This window comes from Oryza glaberrima, chromosome 3 (genome assembly GCF_000147395.1).
Source record: "Oryza glaberrima chromosome 3, OglaRS2, whole genome shotgun sequence".
NCBI classification, from domain to species: domain Eukaryota; kingdom Viridiplantae; phylum Streptophyta; class Magnoliopsida; order Poales; family Poaceae; genus Oryza; species Oryza glaberrima.
This window is the reverse complement of record NC_068328.1, coordinates 358,927-382,570: the sequence shown is the minus strand read 5'-3', so window position 1 is coordinate 382,570 and position 23,644 is coordinate 358,927. Positions and strand designations below refer to the sequence as shown.

Here is a 23,644-nt window from a genome sequence, read left to right as displayed (position 1 = left end):
AGATAGATTCCTCTAAAAGATGATAAAAATAATACCATCATTTTTGCTCAATAATAAAGCATTTGACTATGGTCTTCTTTTCTCATTGTATTATATATGATAACTACATTAGTACGTATTTCCGTAATTCTTTCATATTGTTTTTTATTTTCTACATATATGTTGATTTGGACTAATATATTTCTCATAATTAAATAGATAATACATCATTTTTCCATAGTTCTCCTATAAAATGAGAATAGGGCATTTTATAATTTGAAAATTATATTATAAGTGTATGTAATTTAATGTGTAAGATATGGACTTATAGTATAAGATTTAACTTTTTCTAAAAATGCAGCATCATAGTAGATAGGTAGTTAACTGAACAACCATAAAAAAACAGAGACAATCCATTGTGAGTCACTGATTTTGTCCTTACTCTACAATATGTCATTGGGTTTGTGTCACGCCCTAAAAATCGTCTAATGTAAAAATACATTGTTTAAATCATTCTTTAGAAATTAAATTAAAAGCCTACAAGCTAAACTCTAATAATCTAGGAAAATTTTCAACATAAAAAGGAGCTAGATAAAATTTTATTAAATACTTTGCTTGTTCCTCTATTTTCTAGAATTTTCTGGGAATTATTTGAGCAAGGGAAGTATTTTTTAATAATTGGAACAATATTTCACAAAATATTTTAATTAAAAAGTTCAAAAAAAAACCCTTCCTTAAGTTGTTGGGCCGTTTTTGGCCCAACACTCCCTCTCTCCCGCGCGGCAAAGCCGGCCCAGCCCGCCACCACCGCCCCTCCCTCACGTGGAGGCCGACAGGTGGGGCCCACCTGTCGGTGGTGTCTCCTACCTCCGGCCGGCTGCAAGCCGAGCCCGAGCCGGCCGAGCCGCCGCCTTCCGCCTCTGATTCCGCCCCGATCTCTCCACCCCGAGTCCGGGTTTTTGAGGGGTTTTTATCCCCACATCTTCCTCTATCTTTCCCCTCAAGAATCGGAGCAAGAGGTTGAGTATTTTGCCCGAATTGAACTCGTTTTCGAGTTTATCTCCAAAACCGAGTTTTTGATTTCCCGAAGCGATTTCTTGCGGGAGGAGTCCGATCTCTTCAATCCAAGGCTGTAAATAGGACCCCCTAGTCCTCCTCTTCCGTTTGCCCCCTCTCCCGTGGTCTCTCGTGCCTTGTAGCGCCGTCGCCACCCGCCTCAACCCGCCGTCGCCGCCGGTCATCCTCCATCCGCGCCGCGCCGCCGCCTCCGCCGTCGCCGTCGCTTGCCGTCGCTGCCGCTGGTTTCGCCAAGAGGTGGGGAAGCTCGGCCGCCTCCTCCCCTTCGCCGCCGGCCGCCGTAGCCTCGTCGCCGCCGGTCAACCCGAGCCGCCGCCGCCGCCTTCTCGACGCCGGCTAAGGTCGGTGGTCGTTCGGTGTGTTGATAAGTACCGTTGCGTTCGTCTCGTCGTCCTCTACGTGTACATGTCCTCCAAATTCGCAGCCGACCACCCTAGCTCCGGCGAGGGTGCAAACCGAGCCGGCCACCATTGATGATGTCATCATGACATCATCATCTTTTCTTTTTCCCGTTTTTCCAATAGATTAAATCTTTGGAAAATCATAACTAAATAACCGTAGATCCGTTTCAGGTGGTTCAAGTTGCTAAATTTTTCTAAAATCAATATCTACATGTTAAAAATATCCACATGTACTGTTTATGCTTGTTTTTGTACTGTTTTGTTGATTTTTGTTTAATTGCTTTAGTTTCCGACGTTCCGGAGGAGAGCGTTTCCGTTGAGGAAGGGTCCGAAGCGTTTGTGGAAGCCCAAGGCAAGTCACACAGATCCCAAACAACCCTTTGAGCATGTTGAACCCATTTAAAGCTATTATTTTATTTCAACTTATGCATTATTTTCGAATGTCATCGGGTGGTGAACCTTTTCCCAATTAATTAATGGCCAAAGATGATCTTATTTTCCTATGGGTTATAATGTGATTAGCATGAACCTTATATATTGGATTGGTTCAGCTAAATGCCATATGTATGTTTGCTTAGCCATGCTTAGAAACATTAGCTAACTAAAGGGGTTAAATATAAATTATATAATTATTCTTGTTAATTATGGTTACATTAAATGGTAGCTCACGATGGTTAATCGTGTGATGTTAATTAATTGCTAATTAAAACCTGGTTAAGGTGGGTTGTGAGCATATGGTTTTGATGGTTGTGCTCATGACAATTAAGGACCGGTTCGCGAGCTACTGTTGTGAAACATTTATCGTGCCAACCACAAGCTAGCGTGGGCAACGGCTTTATCTTTTGTATAGCATGATTCATTATAGTGTGCCAGACTGTGAAGCGGCGAGAAGTCCGTGGGGGTCGCTGGGGAGTCCATTGCCTCTGGTTTTGAGGGGGAGATTATGATCCAGGAACGGTGCACTGTGGTGAGTTGTGTTGTGCAAGAGGTATTGTCACAGTTCCTTTCCGAGGTACCGTGGTGGTACTAAGGCGCATGGTAACATGTTGTGGGATTGTGTCTTGTGGGTACAGTGGTACACCTCTGATCAGAGTTTAATCTATTCGAATAGCCGTACCCGCGGTTATGGGTGAATTGAGCAATGTTTTTCGTGATTAGTCTCATATTACACATTAAATGGTAACGGTGTTAGTTAATGTAACTCCTAGTTTGGAATGGTATATTCCTAGTTTGGAGGTTTAATTTGTTCAACTGGGGTTGGTTGTTCAAATGAGGTTGGGCCTATGCAACACGGGTGTGTTGTATGGTGTTTATTTAATATTGATTAATTATACAACTGTTTCACTATTCTCTTAAATATTTGTTAAATGCTGTTATGCAAATGAGCTATATTATGCCATCCTTTGTTATCCTGTGCACTTGCATATTTGCTGTGTGGCTTGTTGAGTATGTCATATGCTCATTCTTGCAATATTCAATCATCAGAAGAGGAGTATTTTAGCGAAGGTGATGATCTGGGGGATTGAGCTTGTTCTGGTTAAGATGCCTGTGGAGTGGAGTCGCCATAGCTGTTCCGTAGTTTGTTATAGTTTTATTTTTTCCGCTGCATAGAATGTTATTCTTTGAGAGGAACTATCTACCTCTGTGATAATTTATTATTTGCGAATATTAAATAGTTATTTATTTGTACTCTATTATCAATTTGTTATTGTGTGCCTCGGTTGATTCCTGGACGAGGGTTTAACACACATGTAAGCGTTTGGAATTTTGGATAGAAATTCCGGGCGTGACAAGTTGGTATCAGAGCCACCTTGACCTTAGGATAAGCCAAATGGTAAACCTTAAGTAGCCTTCAAAATATTTTGAAAAAAATAGAACTGCTCTTCTCTATTCTTTTACAAATTAATTAAGTTGGCAGCACATGCAAGGTTATGCACAAAATTAATTTAATTCATTTTCTTTTCTTTTAAAAGAAAAAAAAATTGTTCTTCTTAAAATGTTTCCTATTCCACCTTAGTAAACTTCATTGATTAGTCGGCACTGTACATCTATTATGGTATCGATAAAATCATGATAGCACTAGTACTACTCATCCTTCTTATGGTGACACTGTACCGTGCTTATAATAGATCATAAGTATTTTAGTTTTATTTTAGTTGTTTGTCAAAAAAAATTATTTGTCTCTGTCCAAAAAGTTAAATTCTAAAAATATATATATATATAATAGCTTAGTATGTGTCTTTTCTTTTATTTTTTTTTTCTTCCTCTTTGGTCAAATCAGTTAAGTCTAGAGGGTGCAGCTAACTTAAAAATATGCATTAATTCCTCCCTTCTATGTTTCTTTAGATGCCGCCCCATTCACCGAGAAACTTGATCAAGGTGTTAGGATTCGTCAGGGAGCTGAGGTTGATGGCTTTTGAGGTAGGTTATGAAGTTGCTCCTGAGTATCGCCGGATTTCCCATGACCCCAACGAGGAGAAGTGTCGTGTTCGTGTGACGTTGGCTAGTGATCGTGAAGACCTTCCGTCCATTAAGTTCGAAGCTGGAGGAAGATCGTACAACCATGCTTGTCAAGAAGCAGCTTTGGTGGCCATTGGAGAGTTGCGTCAACGCTTTGAAGAAGAGTTGGATTCATCAGCTTTCCAGTATCATCCTCACAAGCCTCATGGTCAAGACTATGGAACCTATACCTGTCCTGATGGTGAAGAGAGTGCCACTCTGATGCATGCGGTGCATATGCTTAGTGCTATGGATGCAGTAAGTGTGGAGCGAGACAAAGCAGCTCATGACAGGGAAAACTGGAATCGAGGCAAGATTTGCAAGTTGGAGAGCAAAGTGTACCGTCTACAGAAGGAATTAGCTGAACTTAAAGGAGAAACGCCGCCGCCAACACCCAAGCTTCGCCTCACTGCAAGAAAGAGAACCTGTCCGCCACCTCGTCTCCAGTTAGCTTCGAAGATTCGCGTGATGGGTGAAGCTGTGCCCGATCGTGCTGAACCTGTCATCGACATCGTAAGTGATGAGGAAGAAGAGGAAGACCCTGAAGAAAGAGAGCCAGCTACTCCAGAGGAAGAAGATCCATCGCTTCGTTCCGACGCAAGGCGGGATTAGTCGCTTAGTTAGATCGTTGCCGTAGTTCGCTGTGTTAGATTGCTTGTTCAAGTTTGCTTGTGAGTGTGTGGGTTTTAGTTGTTGCTTACATCATTGGTGGGATGTAACAGCATGAGTCTAGTTCTTTTGCTTGTCAGAGTGTAAGATAGTTGGTGAGATAGTGTTAATGCAATTTAAATGTAATCATACACAGTTAAGAGCAATATAGAATTTAAATTAATTAAATAACTCCGTTCTAAGGGTGTCTCTCTGTCGTTCTTTCCTGTTGTCTCTGCTTATCGTCAGATGGTGAACACGCGCACCGGAAGTGGAAGTGGAAGTGGAAGTGGAAGTGGAGCTGCTAACAATGGAGGAGATCCCACGCTAGCTCAGATTCTGGCCCAACAAACACAACTGATCAATCTGTTAGTGCAGCAGGCACAGAATCAGCAGGCAAACAATCAGAACCAGAATCCACCCCCACCTCCCCAAAACAAGCTGGCAGATTTCTTACGTGTGAGACCCCCTACCTTTTCAAGCACCACCAATCCAGTAGAAGCAGGAGATTGGCTGCATGCGGTGGAGAAGAAGTTGGATTTGATCCAGTGTACTGAGCAGGAGAAAGTTTCTTTTGCTTCGCATCAATTGCATGGTCCTGCTGCTGAATGGTGGGATCATTTTCGCCAAGGCAGGGCTGAAGGAGAGCCTATTACTTGGCAGGAATTCACGGCCGCTTTCAAGAAGACACACATACCAACGGGTGTTGTAGCCCTAAAGAAGAGAGAATTTAGAGCACTCAACCAGGGATCTCGTTCGGTCACCGAGTACCTCCATGATTTCAATCGTTTAGCTCGTTATGCTCCGGAAGATGTTCGCACCGATGAAGAGCGTCAGGAGAAGTTCTTGGAGGGACTGAATGATGAGTTGTCTTATGCCTTGATGTCTACGGATTTCCGGGATTTCCAGCAGTTGGTGGACAAGGCGATTCGTCAGGAAGACAAGTATAACCGGATGGAGCAGAAGAAGCGCAGGGCTGCCCAATTCAAGGCACAACAGGGCAGTAACCAGAGGCCGCGTCTCGTTACGGGACCTCAAGCTCCATCGTACCCTCAAGGAGGATCTTCATCAGTTGTCCGCCCCCAACGCCAGTTCTACAACAACAATACTGGTAATCGTGGCAATGACAACCGCAACATGGTTGCTCGTCCTGCAGCAACTCCAGCTCAGAACCAGCCCGTCAGGAAGGAACAGGGAAGCAAGCCAGGGGTGTGCTTCAATTGTGGTGATCCAGGACATTATGCTGATAAGTGTCCTAAGCCTCGGCGCGTGAAGAACGCTCCAGCCCCGAACAACTCCAATGCTCCAGCACCAAAGGCACGTGTTAATCATGTTGCAGCAGCAGAAGCTCAGAATGCACCAGATGTGGTTTTGGGTACGTTTCCTGTTAACTCTATACCCGCATCTGTGCTTTTTGATTCCGGTGCTACACATTCCTTTTTGTCTAAAAGTTTTGCGAGCAATCATGGGATGGAAGTTATTAGTCTTGGGAAACCTTTACTAGTTAATACCCCAGGCAATCAAGTATCTTCGACACAGTATTGTCCTTCCGCTACTATAGAAATAGAAGAAGTTCCTTTCCCATCCTCGCTTATCTTGCTAGAATCCAAGGATCTAGATGTTATCTTAGGGATGGACTGGTTATCTCGTCACAGAGGAGTTATAGATTGTGCCAACCGTAAGGTGACTTTAACCAGTAGCAATGGGGAAACCGTTTCTTTCTTTGTGTCCTCTCCTAAATATCGTGGTGTGATCTTAAACCAAGTTGCTCTACAAGAGATCCTCGTAGTACAAGACTACCCAGACGTGTTTCCCGAGGATTTGCCAGGTATGCCACCTAAGAGAGACATAGAGTTTCGGATAGACTTGGTACCTGGAACCAACCCTATCCATAAGAGACCATACAGAATGGCAGCTAATGAGTTAGCTGAGGTGAAGAGACAGGTGGATGATTTGCTTCAGAAAGGATACATCAGACCCAGTACTTCGCCATGGGGAGCACCAGTCATCTTTGTGGAGAAGAAAGATTATACTCAGAGAATGTGCGTGGATTATCGAGCGTTGAATGAGGTTACTATCAAGAATAAGTATCCTCTACCCAGAATTGATGACCTGTTTGATCAACTGGAAGGTGCTACAGTTTTCTCCAAGATAGATCTCCGTTCTGGATATCATCAACTTCGAATCCGTGAGGAAGATATACCAAAGACCGCCTTCACAACTCGGTATGGCTTGTTCGAATGTACCGTTATGTCATTTGGACTCACTAATGCCCCAGCCTTTTTCATGAATCTGATGAACAAGGTGTTTATGGAATATCTGGATAAGTTTGTCGTGGTGTTTATTGATGACATTCTTATTTACTCCAAGACGAAGGAAGAACATGAAGAGCATCTTCGTCTAGCTTTAGAGAAACTACGTGAGCATCAGCTTTATGCCAAGTTCAGTAAATGTGAATTTTGGTTGTCCGAAGTGAAGTTTCTTGGTCATGTCATTTCATCTGGAGGAGTGGCAGTAGATCCAAGCAATGTGGAGTCAGTGTTAAGTTGGAAGCAACCCAAGACGGTTTCAGAAATTCGTAGTTTCCTGGGACTTGCGGGGTATTACCGCAGGTTTATTGAGAACTTTTCAAAGATCGCCAGACCAATGACTCGTCTGCTTCAGAAGGAAGTGAAGTACAAGTGGACAGAGGATTGTGAACAAAGTTTCCAAGAACTGAAGAAAAGGCTAGTGACTGCGCCTGTGTTAATTTTGCCTGATTCGAGGAAAGGTTTCCAAGTGTATTGTGATGCATCCCGACTCGGTTTGGGTTGTGTGTTGATGCAAGAAGGAAAGGTGGTTGCCTATGCATCTAGGCAATTACGTCCTCATGAGAATAACTACCCAACGCATGACCTAGAGTTGGCAGCTGTGGTGCATGCATTGAAGATTTGGCGTCATTATCTTTTCGGTAACCGTACAGAGATGTATACGGATCATAAAAGTTTGAAGTACATTTTCACTCAACCTGATTTGAACATGCGTCAGCGAAGATGGTTAGAGTTGATTAAAGATTATGATATGGAAATCCACTATCACCCGGGGAAAGCAAATGTTGTAGCCGATGCTCTTAGCAGGAAAAGCTACTGTAATATGTCAGAAGGTCGACATTTACCTTGGGAGTTATGCCAAGAATTTGAAAAGTTAAACTTGGATATAGTCAGCAAAGGTTTTGTGGCTACTTTAGAAGCTCAACCTACTCTGTTTGATCAAGTTAGAGAAGCTCAAGTGAATGATCCTGATATCCAAGAAATAAAAAAGAACATGAGAAGAGGAAAAGCCATCGGTTATGTAGAAGATGAGCAAGGAACTGTGTGGTTAGGAGAAAGAATTTGCGTCCCAGATAATAAGGAGTTGAAGGATACTATCATGAAAGAAGCTCATGAAACTTTGTATTCCATCCACCCTGGAAGCACTAAGATGTACCAAGACCTAAAGCAACAATTCTGGTGGGCCAGTATGCGACGTGAGATAGCAGAATATGTGGCTCTATGTGATGTATGTCAGCGGGTCAAGGCAGAACATCAGAAGCCAGCCGGTCTGTTACAACCGTTGAAGATTCCAGAGTGGAAGTGGGAAGAAATAGGAATGGATTTTATAACCGGTCTACCCAGAACGTCGGCAGGACATGATTCTATTTGGGTAGTGGTTGATAGGTTGACAAAAGTCGCTCACCTCATACCGGTCAAAACAACCTACACGGGGAATAAGCTTGCAGAGTTATACATGGCCAGAGTGGTATGTTTGCATGGCGTTCCTAAGAAGATAGTGTCAGATAGAGGTAGCCAGTTTACTTCGAAGTTTTGGCAGAAATTACAGGTAGAGATGGGTACCCGTTTGAATTTCAGTACCGCTTATCACCCTCAAACAGATGGTCAGACGGAAAGAGTAAACCAAATTTTAGAAGATATGTTGAGAGCCTGTGTTCTAGATTTTGGTGGAAGTTGGGATAAGAATTTGCCGTACGCGGAATTCTCATATAACAACAGTTATCAAGCTAGTCTGCAAATGGCTCCGTATGAAGCATTATATGGCCGAAAGTGCCGTACGCCGCTCCTTTGGGATCAAACCGGTGAACGTCAAGTTTTTGGGACAGACATATTGCGAGAGGCAGAAGAAAAAGTGAAGATTATCCAAGAAAGGTTGCGCGTTGCTCAGTCACGTCAGAAGAGCTATGCCGACAATCGTCGCAGAGATTTGGCTTTCGAAGAAGGAGATTATGTATACCTTCGGGTTACGCCGTTACGAGGTGTTCATCGTTTCCAAACCAAAGGGAAATTGGCACCGCGTTTCGTGGGACCTTTTAAGATTGCGAGTCGAAGAGGTGAGGTAGCTTATCAGTTAGAGTTGCCTCCGTCAATGGCGGGAATACATGACGTGTTCCACGTGTCTCAGTTGAAGAAATGTTTACGTGTACCCACGGAGGAAGCAGATCCTGATCGTATAGAGCTTCAAGAAGATTTAACTTATGTTGAGAAGCCAGTCAGAATCTTGGAAGTAAGCGAGAGGAATACCAGGAATCGCGTTATACGGTTCTGCAAGGTTCAGTGGAGCAATCATTCAGAAGAAGAAGCCACTTGGGAGCGAGAAGATGAATTGAAGTCAGCTCATCCTCATCTCTTCGCCAGTTCTTCTGAATCTCGAGGACGAGATTCCGTTTAAGGGGGGTAGGTTTGTCACGCCCTAAAAATCGTCTAATGTAAAAATACATTGTTTAAATCATTCTTTAGAAATTAAATTAAAAGCCTACAAGCTAAACTCTAATAATCTAGGAAAATTTTCAACATAAAAAGGAGCTAGATAAAATTTTATTAAATACTTTGCTTGTTCCTCTATTTTCTAGAATTTTCTGGGAATTATTTGAGCAAGGGAAGTATTTTTTAATAATTGGAACAATATTTCACAAAATATTTTAATTAAAAAGTTCAAAAAAAAACCCTTCCTTAAGTTGTTGGGCCGTTTTTGGCCCAACACTCCCTCTCTCCCGCGCGGCAAAGCCGGCCCAGCCCGCCACCACCGCCCCTCCCTCACGTGGAGGCCGACAGGTGGGGCCCACCTGTCGGTGGTGTCTCCTACCTCCGGCCGGCTGCAAGCCGAGCCCGAGCCGGCCGAGCCGCCGCCTTCCGCCTCTGATTCCGCCCCGATCTCTCCACCCCGAGTCCGGGTTTTTGAGGGGTTTTTATCCCCACATCTTCCTCTATCTTTCCCCTCAAGAATCGGAGCAAGAGGTTGAGTATTTTGCCCGAATTGAACTCGTTTTCGAGTTTATCTCCAAAACCGAGTTTTTGATTTCCCGAAGCGATTTCTTGCGGGAGGAGTCCGATCTCTTCAATCCAAGGCTGTAAATAGGACCCCCTAGTCCTCCTCTTCCGTTTGCCCCCTCTCCCGTGGTCTCTCGTGCCTTGTAGCGCCGTCGCCACCCGCCTCAACCCGCCGTCGCCGCCGGTCATCCTCCATCCGCGCCGCGCCGCCGCCTCCGCCGTCGCCGTCGCTTGCCGTCGCTGCCGCTGGTTTCGCCAAGAGGTGGGGAAGCTCGGCCGCCTCCTCCCCTTCGCCGCCGGCCGCCGTAGCCTCGTCGCCGCCGGTCAACCCGAGCCGCCGCCGCCGCCTTCTCGACGCCGGCTAAGGTCGGTGGTCGTTCGGTGTGTTGATAAGTACCGTTGCGTTCGTCTCGTCGTCCTCTACGTGTACATGTCCTCCAAATTCGCAGCCGACCACCCTAGCTCCGGCGAGGGTGCAAACCGAGCCGGCCACCATTGATGATGTCATCATGACATCATCATCTTTTCTTTTTCCCGTTTTTCCAATAGATTAAATCTTTGGAAAATCATAACTAAATAACCGTAGATCCGTTTCAGGTGGTTCAAGTTGCTAAATTTTTCTAAAATCAATATCTACATGTTAAAAATATCCACATGTACTGTTTATGCTTGTTTTTGTACTGTTTTGTTGATTTTTGTTTAATTGCTTTAGTTTCCGACGTTCCGGAGGAGAGCGTTTCCGTTGAGGAAGGGTCCGAAGCGTTTGTGGAAGCCCAAGGCAAGTCACACAGATCCCAAACAACCCTTTGAGCATGTTGAACCCATTTAAAGCTATTATTTTATTTCAACTTATGCATTATTTTCGAATGTCATCGGGTGGTGAACCTTTTCCCAATTAATTAATGGCCAAAGATGATCTTATTTTCCTATGGGTTATAATGTGATTAGCATGAACCTTATATATTGGATTGGTTCAGCTAAATGCCATATGTATGTTTGCTTAGCCATGCTTAGAAACATTAGCTAACTAAAGGGGTTAAATATAAATTATATAATTATTCTTGTTAATTATGGTTACATTAAATGGTAGCTCACGATGGTTAATCGTGTGATGTTAATTAATTGCTAATTAAAACCTGGTTAAGGTGGGTTGTGAGCATATGGTTTTGATGGTTGTGCTCATGACAATTAAGGACCGGTTCGCGAGCTACTGTTGTGAAACATTTATCGTGCCAACCACAAGCTAGCGTGGGCAACGGCTTTATCTTTTGTATAGCATGATTCATTATAGTGTGCCAGACTGTGAAGCGGCGAGAAGTCCGTGGGGGTCGCTGGGGAGTCCATTGCCTCTGGTTTTGAGGGGGAGATTATGATCCAGGAACGGTGCACTGTGGTGAGTTGTGTTGTGCAAGAGGTATTGTCACAGTTCCTTTCCGAGGTACCGTGGTGGTACTAAGGCGCATGGTAACATGTTGTGGGATTGTGTCTTGTGGGTACAGTGGTACACCTCTGATCAGAGTTTAATCTATTCGAATAGCCGTACCCGCGGTTATGGGTGAATTGAGCAATGTTTTTCGTGATTAGTCTCATATTACACATTAAATGGTAACGGTGTTAGTTAATGTAACTCCTAGTTTGGAATGGTATATTCCTAGTTTGGAGGTTTAATTTGTTCAACTGGGGTTGGTTGTTCAAATGAGGTTGGGCCTATGCAACACGGGTGTGTTGTATGGTGTTTATTTAATATTGATTAATTATACAACTGTTTCACTATTCTCTTAAATATTTGTTAAATGCTGTTATGCAAATGAGCTATATTATGCCATCCTTTGTTATCCTGTGCACTTGCATATTTGCTGTGTGGCTTGTTGAGTATGTCATATGCTCATTCTTGCAATATTCAATCATCAGAAGAGGAGTATTTTAGCGAAGGTGATGATCTGGGGGATTGAGCTTGTTCTGGTTAAGATGCCTGTGGAGTGGAGTCGCCATAGCTGTTCCGTAGTTTGTTATAGTTTTATTTTTTCCGCTGCATAGAATGTTATTCTTTGAGAGGAACTATCTACCTCTGTGATAATTTATTATTTGCGAATATTAAATAGTTATTTATTTGTACTCTATTATCAATTTGTTATTGTGTGCCTCGGTTGATTCCTGGACGAGGGTTTAACACACATGTAAGCGTTTGGAATTTTGGATAGAAATTCCGGGCGTGACAGTTTGTCAAGTTCTAATATGGCATCGTATTTTGCTTAACTTCTATAGTATACCATCGTCGTCTAGTTAGCCTCCGTTAGCATTGTACAATTTTATCACACAGATTGTAAAACTTAAAGAGTTTGAGATGGGCAACTTCTCTACCTAGTTTATAATATGATATTTCGGAATTTTTGGCCAAATTTTGGAAATTTTTGTCCTAGGGATATTTCAATCATTAGGACAAATTATACAGTACTAACGGAATCTAAATGGATGGTGATGGTATATTATAGAATTTAAGCAAAATACAATGACATGCTGTAGAACTTAATAAACTCAATGGCATATTATAGAACAAGAACAAAGTCAGCGGCACAAGATGGATTCTCTCTAAAAATAATCTAGTTAAATTGTTTCTTTTTTATCCAAAATAAAACATCTTTTACCTAAATACGTTCAGAGAACTTCGAAAGAAGTAAGAAAAAGAGTAGGTTAGTCACTAGCCCAAACACATGAGGGTGGTTGCTCACATCCATGGTATGGTATATAGTCACATTAATCGATAATATACTAATATTATTAAAATTGTTCTTTGCAGTGAATGGTGTGAAACTAAAAACTTTAACCTTATATTCTTCTGTTGTTCCATCTTCTTCTTTTTTTCTCATTCTTATTTATTTTTTATAATAATATTGCTACATACAACACTATTACTTGCACATGAATACTAAGCAGCTAGCTCATGTGTGTGTGCTCCGTAATATATATTACCTATGTTTTTACATGAGGAATAATAACTATTATCTTTGTTAATGATATTGTATTTATAAAAGGTACCTGGCTAGTATTTTTAAGAGAAAGATATTTTTGCTAAATATAATCTAGAATGCTATAAAGGTTAATAATATTAAACGATATAGTCATATAATTTTTTTTTGGATAAACTAGTGATCAACACTTGTTATGAATCTAATGATCATAATGCAATATATATATTGTTCAAGTGAGTTGTGATATTCACTATTTACTAGTTACATGCCTATGCATTACAATGAGATCTACATATAAAAATAAGATTTAGAAATAATATTGGATTTTTTTACATTTCTTTAGAAATAATATTGTATAACAATTAAATATTTTATTGTTTTATAAACAAATTAGTTTATCGTACACCCATCTATAACATCATATGTCCGTCACTGCCTCGACAGATATATTATGAGGCATTTATAATACTATCAAGGCACTAATTATGTCTTTTCGAAAAAGGAAGAAAAAATAGGTGGAATATAAATCAACATTTGGGCAGAATCAGAGGGCAGATGGATATACGATACGGGTGTAAACAGGGGTGTAAATTTGAGGAGTGAAAATGTAATCAGTGGTGTGACATGTGCGATGGGCCGATGGCAGGTAGGGCTGTAGGGTGCAGGGCATCAAATTATTTAATAGGAAGAGAAAAGAAAAGGGGTGGAGTGACTTGAGTAGCCAAATGTGTTTGAACTGAACTGAACTGAAATGGATATACTTGTAGTTATACATAAGAGAATATACTTGTAGTTATACATAAGAGAGACTAGAGACAAGAGTAATCAACGTTGGAGAGAAAGATTAAAGAGGATGAGGAGTAAGGCCGAACAAAATAAGAAAGGAGCTAATCTAATCTAGATAGGGAGATGCACATACACATACACATACCTCCTTGAGTAGATGAGTGGTGAGGTGAGGGAAGGGGATATATTGTGGCGGCTAGCGCAGATCGAAGAAGACGGCGCCCTGTCCTATCCTGTGGGAGACCGGCGCGGCGGCGGCGGTGGAGGCAGAGGCGGAGGCGGTGGCGGCCCTCCCTCCGCTAAATTTCTCGGTGAGGTGAGGTGCTATTGCTGCATGCCCTTTTGTGCTTGATTGCCTAAATTTCTCGGTGAGGTAAGGTGCTACTGCTGAATGTCCTTTTGTTTGATTGAGGAAGGAAGGCACACTTGGGCCTCCACTCCATTTGAAGCCCATGGCCTATCTCTGTGCTCAGCCTCGGCCCCACTGCTGATCTATCCCATTCCGACCGGGCACCGGCGACGGCGATGCAGCTGTACTCCGCCGATCTCCGCACTTGGATTCTTGCTTGCTACTGCCATCACCCTACCCTTCCAGCTTCTGGTACTTAGTATAGTATTCCATTCCGGCCGGGTGCCGGCGACGGCGATGCAGCTGTACTCCGTCGATCTCTGCACTTGGATTCTTACTTGCTATTGCCATCACCCTACCCTTCCAGCTTCTAGTACTTAGTATAGTATTATGGTATCATTTTTTTTCGGAATACGTAAGGAGCGCATCTTTGTATTAAGAGGAGTAAAAGTTTGTACAGGTGAAAGAGAAAAACAGAAGGAGACGTGATTACAGGAAGTCACCCAAGAACATTAAACCCTAATCTCGCGGCACAATGTTGCGACCTAAGCGCCCTAAAGGCATGGCCGGCATGGCAGTATTGGTGAGCCGCCACAGCGCTGCCTCTTCCGCCATTGCCCTTGCCACTTCTGTCCAGCTTCTCTGCTTTTGGTTGAACACTCTGTTATTCCGTTCCTTCCAAATTATCCATGCTGTTAGTGTAGTAATGGTATCGAACCCGCGCCGTTGAGAGCTGGAGAAGGTTTCCCTCTTGTCACACAACCAGGAATGGAATGAGATTTCATTGACGGGTAAGCATTCCGGGCGACCGATGGCCGAAAGCAGTAGCCACCAGAGTTATCTTGATTCTGGGCATGCGACCAAAATGTGATTGATGCTTTCCTCGTGCTGATCGCATAAGACACACATGCTGGGGTGAGGCAAGCCTCTGATGCTTAATCAGTCTGCCGTCCAGCAGTGGTTGAGTGCGACTAGCCAAATAAAGTAGCGGCATCGCAGCGGCGCCAGCGATTTCCAAATCAGCGTAGATTGGAACGGGATTTGACCGAGGAACAATGCTTGGTAGGCAGAGTGATAGGAGTAGAGGCCCGAACTCTCCCCCTTCCAGATAAATTGATTCCGCCGATCTGAGAGCTCTATCTTCCGCAACAACGACTAGAGATTGAGATACTCTACGATGGCCTGCAATTCGAGGGTTCCTCGTATATCGCGGATCCAAGTCCTGCTGAGTAGCCCCTCTGCTACCGTTCTTCGTCGTCGGGTTCGCTTGGGAACGTGATCATAGAGTGCCGGCGCTAGTGAGCGGATACAGGATCCATCTAGCCACCGGTCTTCCTAGAAAAGAGTCGTCGTGCCATCACCGATCTGGCAAGCCATAGATGCAGCTACGAAACTCTGTTCTTTCGGAGAACATGGGATGGAAAGGCCTTGCCAAGGCTTCTCCTGGGAAGTGCGATGCGACCATATCCACTTAGATCGAAGAGCAATCCCCATGCTCCTCGTATTCTGGTATCATCCTCTTCTAGTACGACTTCTCTCACTCTTTTATTCATGTAGCCATGTAGGATCAACTTACTACTAATTGCTACACTACACATATCTATCTACGGACTACTATACTTGATTCCAAACATTCCTTGCATATACACTTTTCCATCTCATAATGCTATCTTATTTATGTGTGCGTTCATAGGTGTGAGTGTGCGCACATTGTGAGCGCCTGCGTTTGTACTGTGTTTCTAAAAAAAGGAATCGAATTAAATTGACACACAGGAGTGCTACAAGTACAAAAACGCACATACTGCTAATGATCCATCCATCCATCCATCCCTCCATCTCGGATCACTTTTTTTTCATTAATTGCGAGCCTACTTACTGGATTCAAAGTTGTTCGATCCTGCCTACAAGACCACATACCACATTACCATGTACTACTCCACTATCATGTGGGAGTATGCTCTGTCAGTGTCAGGTAATAGTACAAGAATTAAACACAGGTGGTCTCCCTCATAAAATGGTAATAGCATCATCCAAATTAAATCCCCTTAGGGGTACAGACTGCAGGCAACCAAAACTGAAATGCAACAAATGAAAACAGTAACACAAGGGAGTTCATTCAATCAAAGCCGACCAGGTCACCTTCACCGAGATAGAAGCCACCTCCTCAAGCTTTACATCTTCGCTGGCGCATCCATGCAGCTTACATGAAAAGGAGCAGCAATGCTCAACACCATTGGACCCTTTCTGATCTACCTTCAACTTCAGCTGCATCACAGTATCCAAGTAGACAGCCAACACAAACCTTCTTAGGCCACACGCCTCACCAATACTGCCACCGAATATCTGAAACTCTTTACTTTCATCGTATTCGTACCTTGAACTTGAAACAACACAGCTGATCGATAGATCAAAACCATTCACCATCAGTTCCGATATGACAACTTCCACCGTTGCCTCTACTCCGTTAAAAACATTCGCTAAACACAGGTCGACGGAGCCAGAATCGCCATTGATGCGAGTTGTGTACGGCGTCTCGGGCATTCTCATTTCGTCCAACTCTATCATTCCGTCGATCAGCTGTAGATCATCTTCTTCTTTCTCCCCAGTTTTGATTCTCATGTCAAACTCAAACAGACATTCGGGGATCAGTGCAATGCCTCTCTTAGGGCCAGTCATTTCGATAAGAGAACCCTGTAAAATTGAACAGTATGTATATTATTAAGGAATAGCTCTATGAACAAACTGAAATCAAAGGTATATTTGTTACAACACATTCAGAATTCAGAACGTAATCCAAAATGATTGCAGATAAGTATGGATGTATATACCTGGTGCACGGCGATGGGATCATCTCTGCTGCGATTGAAAACATAATTAAGCATTGAGTCGACATGATCCCGTGCTGCAATATATCCATATAACTGTGTTGGACCACTATTTATACTAGTGTGAGCCAACTTCAATGAGAAAATCTGCACCATTTGACATGTCATGCATAGACAGTTTTCCAGATCAGGATTGCATCGTGTGGCCACTGAGTACCTCATTGGCTCCACCGGAGCTTCAGCAAAGAAGATCACTATGTAAGCAAAATTGTCTAATTACCCTATGTATGCATGGAAAACTGACTTGTTCTTGTTAAGAGTTTTTTTTTTTCTTGTACATGTGGCTTCGTTGGGCCGAGCATATGGCATGTAATCCAGTAAAAATAATGGAACAAAAATTATGCAACTTACCTTAAGATCAGGTTTGTAAATCACATATACAGGCTTGGCAAATGTGGCAATTAACAAGAAAATACATACTCCCTCCGTCCCATAATATAAGGGATTTTGACTATTTGCTTGCACTGTTTGATCACTCGTTTTATTAAAAAAATTTGTGCAAATATAAAAAACGAAAAGTTGTGCTTAAAGTACTTTGGATAATAAAGTAAGTCACAAATAAAATAAATAATAATTCCGAAATTTTTTGAATAAGACGAGTGGTCAAACAGTGTAAGCAAAAAGTCAAAATCCCTTATATTATGGGACGGATGGAGTATAATATACTATAGCATAAGAGAACAGCGAGGTTAAAATAATAATATCACTTACTCTCTTCACGGTTAGTGACATCGATATCATAATTATTTTTCCAATAAAGCTGGTTGTTGTATATGGTGCCATCACGGTGGCTGCTAAGCTGACAAATGTGTTGAGTCCAGAACAAATAATGTTCCCCAAAAACACCAACAGTAGGGTTGATCTCACTGCTATCGGTAGGCCTCTCGTTGCTCTCCTCTGTAACGTCGTTAATTTGAGGCTGAATGATCAGATCGCTGCTCTTGTTCTTGTCAGTTTTAGTTGCCGAGTAGCGTTGCACGCTGTTACTGGAGCAGGGTATAAAAGCAAATCTATCACAACAAAAAACATAATCATACACTAGTATTATATATCCAACGTAGTAAACACTAAACATGCCATATATCCAGATCCAAAAGTAGTTCACCCCCATAGATCAAGGCACGAATTTGGGAAGCAAGTAAGAAGAACACTGAAGACCAAGGAAATAAAGGAGGGAGGCAGGCAGGCAGCGAAAAGAGACCGGGGAAGCGGAAATTGGAGTGGCGATGAAGGCAGAGGAGAGCTGATGAAGAAGAAGAAGCCGCCGACTTTGGCAATTGGCAGGGCGTCGGCAGCGTGAGAGGCCTTGCATCATCTCAATTCTCAACTGCAACTGCATCTGCCTCGCCAATCGCCTCGTCTTGCGCAGTAAGTACAAGTCTCTTCTCTAGCTTGGCCCACAGCCCAGGGATCAGGTGAATCCCGGCATTATCGGCAACTTATGATATATCCATAACTAATTAATTAATTACTAATCAATATATCAATCAACCTTATTTCACAAGAAAAAGAACAATTTTTTTTCACAAAGGCACAAAAAGATTGCACGCCAATATATTAAAAGAAAAAGAATTTTCGTTACCCAAAGCAATCAGCCAGACCAGCTTATGCCAAGGGAAGGGGAAAAAACTTAAACTAAAGCTTCGGAAGTACTGCAGTGGCTAAAAAGCAACTCCTAACAGCGGAAAGGGGTAGAGCCACGCTACACTCTCAAGAAAACCCCAGAAGCGGCAACCCCGGCTAAGGACCACAGATGACCATCCGAAAGGATAGACTCCAAGACCACAGAGACAGAAGAGAGCGCCGAGTCGAAAACCCTGGAGTTCTATTTCTTCCACAGCTGCCAAGAGACCAGGAGCATCAGGGAGTTAAAACCGGCTCAGAGATGCCCAGGTAAGTAAACCCTGGAGGAAGGCCACCAATCGTCGCTGATGAATAAGTGAGGATGAATAAGTGATGATGGTATAGCAGAGAAGTGATGAACTGCTAATGATGGATCTCAAGGATCACTTATCTCATTATGTATTAGTAGTATAGTACATAATAATAGGCCATTAATCTGTTAGCAACCATCAGCTCAAATTAATAAGGTGTAGATATAACTAATATATATCCAACGCAGTAAACATGCAGTGACCTAAATAGCATCTCGGTCTTGAGTTTAAATCTTCACATAAGCGAATTTAAAAAGGCTGCATATATCCGTTGAATGTAGAGGCCAGGTAAAACATACGCTTCTTAAAAAAAATAAAAGAAATCTAACGCAGATCCAAAAGTAAAGCAAGTCAGAACCCTGATGAATATGGTACTACAACGGAGAAGTGATGAATACTGCTAATGATCGATCTCAAGGGTCACTTATTTCATTAATGAGTTTGCAAGGCTAATGGATTACAAGTTATTACTCCTACAAGAGCACATTACATTAGCATGGATGCTCTGTCAGGCACTAGAATTATTAAAACATACTATTTGTGAAAGTTTCACAATTACTCGTAGTAGCATCTCCTAAATTAAACCCCTACTAATGTAGTAAAGTAGTACAACTCCAGCATCCAAAACTCAAAAAGGCTTCAGTCCGACAAAGCTAGTACTCATCATCTTCATCATCTTCTCTTCTTCTATATTATGATTAGGCCTGAAGTAACTGTGTGTCACATTATGCAGTAAGCTCGGACTACCTCGACGATAGGCGCACGGCACAGTGGGCATTTGCCCACCCCGTGGAGCAGCTCGCTCGCGCACTTTGAGCAGGTGCACATATGCCCACATCTGATCATCGTATGCAAGTACAACAAGGTGTTCATTTAATTTGTCAGTCATGAATAACATCATTGATCATTCTACTGTTAGTTTCTGAAAGAGTACCTGTAAAGAAGCGAGTCAATTTGCCTGTCACAGCAGATGCAGCATGTTCCTTTCCTCGCTAGCTTCCACTCTGATCCATCCTCTAACATCCCTTCTTCGCCTGTTAAGAATATCAAGTTATCATCTGAGCTTTGTCAGATATGTACAGTGAGATAGCAGAAACAGGTTGAAGAGATCAACTTCTGACCTGCAGGAACGGCTAGTGAGCGGTTCAGAGCAGCAGAGACTTCTTGTTTGATGGAGCGCTGCAACTCCATCTGCATCTCCATGCAAGCTTCTAGCATCTGCTGCATGCTGGTCATCCCTCGCTGTAGTCCGGTCAGGTCATCTCGCAGAACATGGATGGCATCCCAGTCCTGCCAAACACATTCCTTCCATTCATGATAACCCTATCTATCTACTACTCCTATATGCTGTACCATGTCTGAACCATACTGAAAATCTGAAACTTTTCAGCAAGGGTGAATGAAGGCTCACAACTTCAGAATGACGCATGGCTTGTTGACTCCAGTTATGATGATGATGAGGCAGTTCCATCTGCCAATGCCGTTGCTGTGGAAGAATCGACGGCTGGTGATCCCTGGTGTCAGAAACAGTCTGATTTGTTGCTTCATCGATCCTGTCTTCACCTTGATCGTCGCTGTGTAACCCAGTAGCTGTTCCCTGCCTTTGATAATCCCAATCAAGAGGATCATCATGCTCTTCTTGTCTTCGAACGTACGATTGTATCAGCTGGTCCAAACTTTCTCGGAAGCCACTACGAAGAAGATTAGAGACACTACGCCTACAAAATACAGTAATCTGGTTGTGCATTATTCAAACAAAATGTGTAAATGCCATTTCATGTTCTTGTTTCTTGGAAAAAAAGAAGAAGTACCTGCTTAGGAGTTCTCTGAGCTCCACTCCATATACATCATCGTCCGGTGGACTGAACCTGTTAATATTTCGGTTGGAAGAAAAACTTGGACCTGACCTCCATTGTGCTTCAGCTTCTTGAGAATTCATAACATTCCATTCATGATCTCCATCTTCACTACTAGATGTCTCTCTTGACCATAGCAGATTAGTTTGCTGCTCGTAAGTTTCTTCTTCTTGTTGATTGCTATTGTCAGATGGACTGGAAGAATCAGATTGTTCACTGGCCTCTTCTGAGGACCCTGAATCTGGATAATCTTCATATCTGTGAAGCTGTTCTTGACCAAAGTCACTTTGGACAACATCATCATTACTGGTTGTTATACTTCTTTGGATATCTACAGATTCATTTTCCATTGATTGATGTGTCTGGATTTCATTGTGAGTAGCATTCTCTTGGCGATGATCATTTTCATGTAAGTGCAGATCTACAATAGTATCCATGGGTCCAGTGTGGTTTGTTGCTGGGCCATTTGTGGTAACTTCTGTTCTTGAGCGAACTTCTTCCCTAGGTCAACAACAATATTGTGTCACCATGATGCTGGAAATATATATATGGAAAAAGGTATATATTTCAAAACAACTACCAAAAATTTGTTCATTTGGCAACTTGACCAGAAGTGGTCCTTTCTATGTACTAGATGCTGAAATTATACTTATAACAGTCATGTAGAGTGCAAAGAGTACTTTTGAAGCCAATTAACTAAGTCAGTGAAACTCTATTAAGCAAGGTCCAATCTGTGGCAACCAAGAAAACCAACATTAGAGCAGATGATGCCCGGCAAGGGAAGCCATACCTGAATCTAGAGACTGGATGACTCTGTCTAAGCTGTCCTAATTCTCTGGCTGCCATAGAGAGTGGTCTCTCATCATGCATAGGGCTTCCACTATGGAAGGATCTACCTCGTAGAAAAGACTGTAAAATGATAATTATCAATCCCATGAAACAAAACATCGTTTTGTCAATTATTCCAAGGGGAAAAAAAATCTGTCATTAGCACTTGATATTTTTTTTGTTTACTCTAATAGAAGACAGTTTCAGATTTTTTTCAGAAATGTTTCAGAGAGCAATACTGAAACTATTCATGGTAGGGAACTAGCTAGGGATCACACAACAGCGTTTTTTTTGGCTGAATTTACTAGTCAATGAAGGATTAAACTTCACATATTTGATAAGTACTTCGTATTTAACTATGTGCAATGCGGCAAGTACAGAAGAGGTGCACAGAAGAGAGGGGCAGACATGAAGCAAGTACAAGTGGGGACTTGGAAAGGAAGGTGCTCGGGCAACCTTTTCAGCTGCTTGTTTAGCAGGTCCATTAGAATTATTTACATGAGAAACAATTCCTTGATCAAAAGAGTTGAAAGAAAGATACTACGTACTCCCTACTCTTCTTTTATGACACTTGACATGATTAGGTTGCAGCAGCAGCTAGACAAGGCATGCAATTGCTGGACAAGCCTCAATTAGAGTGAAACAACATCAACTCATCTGTACTATATATATGGGGTGGTAAGTGCTACTACAACGTAGTAGTACTCAGTATATTAGCAGTTGTTTTGGTGAGAATTGAAGGTTGGCATTCATTTTCTCATTTCTGCGAAATGAAATGCAACCGCAATGCAGACCACGACTAGTCAATTTCATCAGATTTGCATTGGGAATAACAATTAAGAAAATCCTAAGTGAAGCTAAGAGATGGCATGGCATGCAGATGTGACCTGAATGCGGGCGCGGTGAGCGAAGGCGGAGACGGCGCGGTGGTCGGAGAGGCCCTGCAGCTCGCGCTGGCGTTCCATGGCCATGCGCGTCACCACGTCCTGCCCATGCCGCCCACGCCCACGCATCAGCCTGGGCGTGTGCGCGCCACCGTGCCCCTGCCCCTGGCTTGCCATGCGCACGCGCTCCCGCACGGCGCGCACCCGCTGCCGCTCCGTCTCGCCAAGCAGCTCCTCGCCGCCGGCGCCGCCCCCGCGCGGGGACGTCCGCGACGACGCCGTCCACTCCCGCGCGATCCTCCGCACCAGCGCGCGCTCCGGCGAACGCGCACGCCTGCCGCCGCCGCCGGCATCGTCGTGTGCGCGGAGGAAGGAGGCGTCGAGCATGGAGACGGCGTGGAGGCGCGCGAGAGCGAGCAGCTCGGAGTCGCGGTCGCGGCGGTCGATCACCTGGTCGTCGCACGCCAGCTGGCGGCGGCGCGCCGCCCACTGCGCGATGATCCTGGACGACGTGTCGGTGGCGGAGGCGGAGCACGCGCGGTGGTCCTTGGCCCGGAGATCCGGCTCCATGGTATTACTAACTGGGTGCTCCATGGTATCCACTACTCACTGTCACTGTGACACTACCACTAGTAGCTAGCTAGGGGCTAGGGCGGGTATAAGTAGTAGAGGAAGACGAGCTAGGTAGGGAAGATGCATGTTTCAGCGGGCGGGGACTACTCGATCGATCGGGAGAGCAGAGGCAATGGAGCAAATCCCGAGGCGTACGTGGAGTGGAGCTTTGGGATGGAGGAAGAAGACGATCGAATTAAGCGAGATTGAATTGAGAGCAGTTGCGTTGCGTACGCGCGGTGGTAGTGACGCTGCGATTATTAATAGCCCACACCCACACACTTTTCTTTTTTAAAAATATAAAAACAGGCTACTATACTACAGGAACCCCTTGGGATGATATCAGATTTCTTATACCTATCGATATCATATCTATTACACCGTAGGTACTGACTAATACCCCATTTATATTGACTAACACCAGTCAGTACCAGGCCAATACGTGTTGGTCGGTATTAGGCCTAGTATCCACATAGGTATCGGGTGATATCTGTCAAGTATCAAATGATACCTTGTTGGAACTGATCGATATCTTGGTGATACCGGCTGATACCCATTAGGTATCATATCTGAGCTGAGAGGGGAAAAGAAGAAGAGATCGAAATGGTTACCGGTGGGATGACTACAATTACGTGGC

The 23,644-nt window shown here is 43.4% G+C and overlaps 1 pseudogene; it reads right to left on the bottom strand.

Annotated features, from left to right (window-relative positions):
• Nucleotides 1-16,047: 16,047 nt before the first annotated feature.
• LOC127765698 (uncharacterized) lies at nt 16,048-23,574 on the bottom strand (annotated as a pseudogene).
• Between the last annotated feature and the right edge of the window lie 70 nt (nt 23,575-23,644).